The sequence below is a fragment of the Gossypium arboreum genome, chromosome 10, assembly GCF_025698485.1.
Source record: "Gossypium arboreum isolate Shixiya-1 chromosome 10, ASM2569848v2, whole genome shotgun sequence".
Taxonomy (NCBI): domain Eukaryota; kingdom Viridiplantae; phylum Streptophyta; class Magnoliopsida; order Malvales; family Malvaceae; genus Gossypium; species Gossypium arboreum.
Genome location: NC_069079.1, coordinates 23,419,776 through 23,427,475, shown reverse-complemented (window position 1 = coordinate 23,427,475; position 7,700 = coordinate 23,419,776). Strand labels below are relative to the sequence as shown.

The window sequence follows — 7,700 nt, the reverse complement described above, 5'->3', positions numbered from 1 at the left end:
AACAAATGTGACAATATATAAAATAATAATAATAATAATGTAGTAATATATATATATCAAACAAACAAAACTTAATAATATTATGAACTAGCATTTAATATATAGATGATATAAAATATAATAATATATAAAATTTAATATGTATTGAAATATAAAAAGTGAGTAACTTAAAAATATATATAATTAAAATACAATATTTAATAATGCACGATAATATATATATGTGATAAAAACTTAAATAAATATAATGAAATGTAATATGAAATATGTATAATAATAATAATAATAATGTAAAAATATTTTACATATAAAATATAATAAAATAAAAATAAAAAGAAATAAAAATAAAAATAGAATAAATATATATAATAAAATATATAATAAAAGAAAATTTTTTAAAATGATAATAATAATCTAATGAAGAATATATACTATTTTATATAACTAATAATTTTTTAAAAGAATATAAAATAAAAGGATCAAAATTGAATTTAATTAAGAAATTTGGGGGTTAGTTTGCAAAATAATAAAAAATTCTGGGCCTGATTGAAATGTGTATTAAATCAGAGGACTCCCTGGGCAATTTAGCCCTAATCCCAAAACGACACCGTTTCCCTAATACTGTTTTAAAATCACTGTGAGAACTAAATTGAAACAAAATTAAACGTTAGAGTTAATGTAACGCCCCAATTTTCGGGAATTCTGTGAATGTTGACAAAATTTCATGCTTTGATTTTGTCATTTGTGAGTGAAATTATGAAATAGGACCTATGTGAAAATGTTTGAAAATGGTATAGGCTAAATTGAAGTGGCCAAATAAATAGGAGTGCAAAATAGGAGGATTTGCATGATAAACCTCCCATTTTACATGAAGTGGCCAGCCATCATGTTGAATGTAGACAAAATGTACACTTGATATCCATAATTTATGGTACAAATTGATACAAATTGATAATAGGTTAGGTAAATGTTTCATGATAATGTGTTAGGTAAATGTTTCATGATAATAGGTTAGGTAAATGTTCCATGATAATTGGTTAGGTAAATGTTTCATGATAATGGGTTAGGTAAATGTTTCATGATAAGAATTTCATGTCTTTTGTATTAAAGAATTAAATGGATGAAATATGAAGTTTTATTAAAAGAAAAAGTGGTGAAAAGAACAAAGCTTTGTCCATCTTTGTTCATCATAGCTGAAAGTTAGAGAAGAGAAAGGAGAGGAGAAAGCTCTTGAGTATTTGGTCATTAGGAGGAGGAAAATTGAAGGTAAGTTCTTGGTACCTTGCTTCTATTTTGAGGTTCATGAGTTCTTCTTGATTCTACCTTAACTCTTGAAGTATATTTTGATTTTTAGTCGTGTTGTGAGCATTTAGTCATGAATTAAAATGAAGGAAATGGTTGTTGTTTCATGTTCTTTTGATGAAAAATGGAAGATAGGTGAAGTTGAGCCAAACAAATGAGCATGCATGTGCCTTAGATGTTAAAGGGAAAAATCAGCTAACATGTTGTGCTTTAAAATGATGAAATGGAGATTATACTTAAGTAAAATCATAGATATGTGATGATTGATTAGTGATATACATGTTTAAATAACATGCATGCAAGGTATGTGTGAAAGAGTAATTTGGTAATAAATCTGCTTGGGACAGCAGCAGTAACGTGACTTTGGAAAATCACCATAAATTGTGGGAGAAGAATTAGAAGCTGAATAAATTATGTAATTAAAGCTTATTGAGTCTAGTTTCAAATGGAATAAACGAGAACATATTTTGAATTCTGTACAATGAGAAATTTGATTTGTAATGAAGAGTGGTCAGATTAGTCAAACAGTGAAACATGGGAAACTTTAAGAAAAATCTGGTATTGATTGGACATACCAAAAATTCTGAAAATTTTATGGATAAAAGATATATGAGTCTATTTTCAGGGAAAATTAACGGAACTTGATTTGGAGTTTTGTAGCTCCAGTTATAAATGATTTAGTGACTGTTGCTCAGGAAGACAGCTTGCAGTGAAATTATGATTATGTGGTAAACATTGACAAAAATTTGTTAATGAGTTGCTTATTGATTTCTTATAAGCTTACTATGATCTGTAGGTGTAGTTGGCCGAATATTGTAAGGGGTTAATACATAGTTCGTATTTGAATAGTTAGATTAACGTGTTAGTAATCCAATTGTAGGCAGTTCGTGTGTGGATCTCGTCAGCATATCGTCGCAAACAGGTGTGTAACTAACACCCTCTTTCTTAGTCTAGATCGGCAAAAGCCGAAATGCCGAAATGCCGAAAATCGGTATTTTGTAGATTTGCGAGTGTGCGAATGCTCGTAAGGTAAATCGATTAATGTTTTTGGTAAGCTGCAATGTTTGGACCGCAAAGTGCATGATTTACGTGCCTCGATATTTTGGGCTTAATGGGCCAAAATTGGAATGACGGGCCAACAGCCCAATTCGTAAGAACCCTCGGTAGTGATTTCGTTAGTACGTGAAAGGTAGGAATATGCATGAAAAACCCTAAAATAGATAAATTACTGAAATACCTTTAAAAGTGGAAAATTTATAGTTTTACCCCTAGGAGATAAATTACCAAATACCCCTAGGTTTAAATTAACTTAAATGCATGTTTGATCGTTGTTATTTATCGCATGCCATGTTGTTATTATCGATGCATGGGATTGGGATATTGACGGAGGAAGTACTGAAAGTGGCTTGTCCACGATCTTGGAGGCTTTGCCTCAATTTATCGTTAACTGAGCAGCAAAGGTCAGCAATGTGTGGAGTGTTAAATGAGTGGGTTGAGCTATTCCCCACATGGAGTGTATGGCTGGTACGGTGGAGTGTAGTGGTTGGTGGGTTGAGTAGTCTCCCAAATGGGCTTGCATATGTTTTGATGTTGCATGTATTTTGAAATGGGCCTATGGGCCATACTGTTATCTGAATAAGGGGCTAAGACCCAGTTTATTGTAATCTGAAAAGGGCTCTGGCCCAGTACCACTGTTACCTGAATGGGCTTAGGCCCAATAGGCTTGAGCTGACTTGGGCTTTGAATGGGTTTTCCTTACACACTGAGTTTCCCCAAACTCACCCCTTTTATTTTTATCCACGCAGGTAATCCCCAACCATAGTGGGCTTGGAGCTGTGAGGGAATTCGGAGTGGCCACCCGCTCGAAAGTTTGATTTTCTTCCGTGAACTGGACATCCTTTTAATTACGTTTGAGGTTTTGGGCTTTTAAATGTAATAAGGCCGCTTATTTATTTTTGATGGTTTTTAATATGTATTACTAAGATAGGTAATACTTATTTTAACTATTGAAATTGGATAGCTTTAGGGCACGTTTCAAAAACAACAGTTGATTTCAAAATAACACGACAACAAGCAAAGCTTCCGCAATGAAAGTATTTTCCAAAATTAATCACTTTTCCTAAAAATGACTTAATCGAATCGGTTTCCTAGAAATATCCATAACGTTAAGGTGTGGCAATGGCGGTATGCATGTCTAGGATTGGATCCGAAGGGAGCTTGGTACTTAAGCAGTCTGATGGACTCACCACCTCTTTTCCGGTTTCCTACCTGGTGCACAACTTCCATTCACTTTAACCCTTAATGAATTAATCTTTTGAACATCAAGTACGATTTTCTGGACTTAGAATGGAAATTTTTTTTAACGTTTTTGATGTGGCATGCCGGATCCGGTCACAACGTCTGGGCCAGGTTTGGGGTGCTACAGTTAAATTAAAAAATAAATAAGAATAAAATTATAAATATTAAAATTGTGAGAGGACCAATTGGGAAATTAACCCACTTTACGAAACACGCGGATCCTCCCTGGGAAATCGGGTCAACACGCGGATCCTGAGCTTTGAAACGACGCCATTTTATGCTTATTGAGTTAAACTAAAACGCCATCGTTTCATTTGGGCTATATAAGCCAAATTCTGAGCCTTAAGATTATTTTGCACCCGATTTAGAAAAAAAAACGAGAGAAATCCTTTGAAACTCTTCCCAGCCCTCTGAGCTCTGGCCCTAGGCCGGTTTGCTCCGTTCATCGGACCTCCATGGTCAGCCTCACGCGCCGTCACCAACTCCACCACACACGGTGGTCGGGATCCGAAAAGCTTCGCTTTTCTCGGCGAATCTAGAAGGTACTCCTCTCTCATCTGTTTTTAATATATTATATGCAGGTTGCTTACAATAAAGTAAAGAAAAATAAAATAAAAGTAAAGAGAACAATAGATCACCTTCGTTTCTCGTGAAATCTTTCTAATATATTATTGCAAAAATAATTGGTGTACAATATCTTTGTGGTGTTTTTCTCTCTGTGTGTGTATATCGTAAGTATCCTTTTTACAGATTTGAGAAAAGGCTTTATAGCCTTCATCTACTGCCTATTTTGGAAAGAAATCAAAATATTTCTTTCCAAACTCTGTTCTAATCTATTTACTGCAATTATGCTTTGATTTCTTTCCTTTTTCTGCAGGTGGCCGCGAGGATCTTGCTCGATCACTAATGTCTTGCGCGCTGATGGAGCCAATGCCAGATCGTAGCGCGAGGAGATCTGACGATTATGGCGTGATTTGCGCGTCGATGGTGGCGCGATGTTTGATGGAAGAGTCGAGAAATCACGACGCGCTTGGTGGCGACGATTGTGCCGTTGAATCTGCGTAAGATGAAGGGTCGCGTCGCTTAGAGTGCCCGAAGTTTCCAGAACTTTATTGCGGCGCTGAGTTCTCAGGAAACCATAGGGTTCCCTTGTCTGTTTTTACAGCTTTGGGCCTTTTGGGCCCCGTGTAAACCTGGGTCAAGGTGTTGGGTTATTTTTTGGGTGTAAATGGGTCCAGTAGGTTTAGGCTGTTTGGATTTGGGCTTTAGCATTGTAAACGGACTGTTTAGAAAATAAATGGACTTTATTTTTTTATTTTTTATTTTAGTTTAAGGCTCGGGCTAATTTGAGTTATTACAGCTGCCCCTCTTTGCTCATTTCTATATAATAGGAATTGAGCAAAGACTATAAAAGGCCAAATTTGCCCGACTTTATCAGATCAGGATTCCTCAACTTGCTCCTTGCAAACTCATGACTGTCATGTTGATATATTTGATCTACTCTCCGTCAGACACAGAGACGCCAAATCTGTTTCTTCGATTTGTTCCCTGACAATACAGAGATGCCAAATCATCTTAGATCTCCTTCAACGTAACACGTGAAAGCTAAATCTGCTGTGTCTTCGATTTGCTCATTGTGAACACAAGGATGCCAAATCATCTTGGATCTGCTTCAGTAAAATCATCTGAAGGTTAGATTTGCTATGTATCTGCTCTCCGTCGAAATGGAGATGCCAAATCTGTTATCTTGGATCTGCTTCGGCGTGAGAACATCCGAAAGTCAAATCTGCTATGTCTTCGATTTGTTCGTTGTAAACACAAGAATGCCAAATCATCTTGGATCTGCTTCAGTATAAACATCTAAAGGTTAGATCTGCTATGTATCTGCTCTCCATCGAAATGGAGATGCCAGATCTGTTATCTTGGATCTGTTTCGGTATGAGAACATCCGAAAGTCAAATCTACTATGTCTTCGATTTGTTCCTTGTAAACACAAGAATGCCAAATCATCTTGGATCTACTTTAGTATAAACATATGAAGGTTAGATCTGCTATGTGTCTGATTTGCTCCTCGTCGAAGATAGAGAAGCCAAATCTTGTATTCTTGGATCTGCTTCAGTGTAAACACGTGAAGGCCAGATCTGCTATGCTTTGGTCTATTACCTTATCGCTTTAGGGGGTTAAGGCGCCTCATCCTTGACCTACATAACCTATAGAATGCATATGTGTTTATGCCTGATGATTAGGATGCTATAATCGAAGTTAGTCACATGCTCCTAATTAGACAAGTTATGATGCAAAATGTTATGAATATGACCCCTATTTCAGACGTCACCACTCATTCCTTCGTTTATCCTTACTTCTCTCAAAGTATTATTCCTGCTCAGCCTGTAGGCTTGTATCATTCTTCAAATCCTACGACCCACTGAGAATAGCTGTAAGATAATCTTTTCTTAGAATTGAATCGTTTGATTTGTCCAATCATCACTTCAGTCTGGAAGAAAGAAATGCCTCAAGTTCATTCAACCCTTACTTACGTGAATTTCTTGAACAATTGTCCAGCTTTAGTTTCTTGTATCATCTAGAAATTTCCAGAGTAATGCGCAAAACTTCATTTGTGAAAATTATTTAATTCATTTATCATTATTTCAATGCAACATACTTTAAGAATAATAGAAGATGAATAAATCTTGAGAATAATTAGACTTGAATGAGTTTGTCAAAAATACACGGGAGATTAATCTGAAAACCTATCTTTGAGAAGAAATACAATCTAAAGATAGCAAGCAGGACAAAAGTTAGATGCCCTAGATATCGCCGCTTGAACGTTTATATGCCAGCTCCATGAAGTCTTTCTTGAATTCAACACGTGTTTAAAAGATCCAAAGTACTTTTTTGATGCCCCGATACGCAACGCGCTTCACTCTTTGTTGAACAAGATTACTGTGTGTTCTTCAAAATTTGAGCTACCCTTTCGGGTTTTCAACTCAAAACCCCTTTGGTCACAAGGTGCCCTTTGCGGGTTTTCACCTTGGCCTTTCCATTTTTTAAAAATAAAAACTCAAGGCGCCCTTTGAGGGTTTTCACCCTGAATTCTTCTCCTTTAGACAAAGTACTTTTTGACTGAGTCTAAATTCACTGGATTGGGCAAACTCTTTCCATCCATTTCTGCTAAGATCAATGCACCCCCAGAGAAAGCCTTTTTCACAACATACGGCCCTTCCCAATTCGGCATCCATTTTCCTCTGAAGTCTTTCTGAATGGGAAGGATCTTTTTCAACACAAGATCCCCCTCATGGAATTCTCTTGGTCGCACTTTCTTGTCCTAAGCCCGCATCATTCGCTTCTGATACATCTGACCATGATGAATGGCCCTTAGCGTCTTTTCTTCAATCAAGTTCAACTGATCATATCGCGATTGTATCCATTCAGCCTCATCCAACTTTGTTTCTGACAAGACTCAGAGAGACGGTATCTCTACTTCAATGGGTAACACTGCTTCCATCCCATAAACCAATGAGAAAGGAGTTGCCCCTGTAGAAGTTCTGACGGACGTTCAATAAGCTAAGAGTGCAAATGGTAATTTCTCATGCCAATCTCTATAAGTCTTAGTCATCTTCCCTACTATCCTTTTAATGTTCTTGTTGGCTGCTTCTACTGCCCATTCATTTTTGGGCGATACAGAGAAGAGTTATGATGCTTAATTTTGAACTGACTACAAACTTCTGCTATCGTTCTGTTGTTCAAGTTCAATGCATTGTCTGATATGATTCTCTCAGGCTTCCCATATCGACAAATGATCTTTTTCTTCAAGAATCGATTGACAGCCGATTTAGTAACATTTGCATAAGAAGCGGCCTCTACCCATTTTGTAAAGTAGTTAATGACCACGAAAATAAACCGATGTCCATTCGAAGCTTTCGGTGATATTGGCCCAATGACATCCATGCCCCACATGGAAAAGGGCCATGGAGAAGTCATAACATGTAGAGGTGAAGGTGGTACATGTATCTTGTCTCCATAAATATGACATTTATGGCATTTCTTGGCATAGTTGATACAATCCCTTTTCATGGTCGACCAATAATATCCAAACCTCA

At 36.4% G+C, this 7,700-nt stretch overlaps 1 long non-coding RNA gene across 1 annotated transcript; it reads left to right on the top strand.

Annotated features, from left to right (window-relative positions):
- Window positions 1–982: 982 nt before the first annotated feature.
- On the top strand, window positions 983–4,915 carry LOC128281581 (uncharacterized). Its single transcript, XR_008271815.1, has 4 exons — window positions 983–1,266; window positions 2,183–2,224; window positions 3,108–4,142; window positions 4,478–4,915. It is a non-coding gene; the product is annotated as an uncharacterized LOC128281581 (long non-coding RNA).
- Window positions 4,916–7,700: the final 2,785 nt, after the last annotated feature.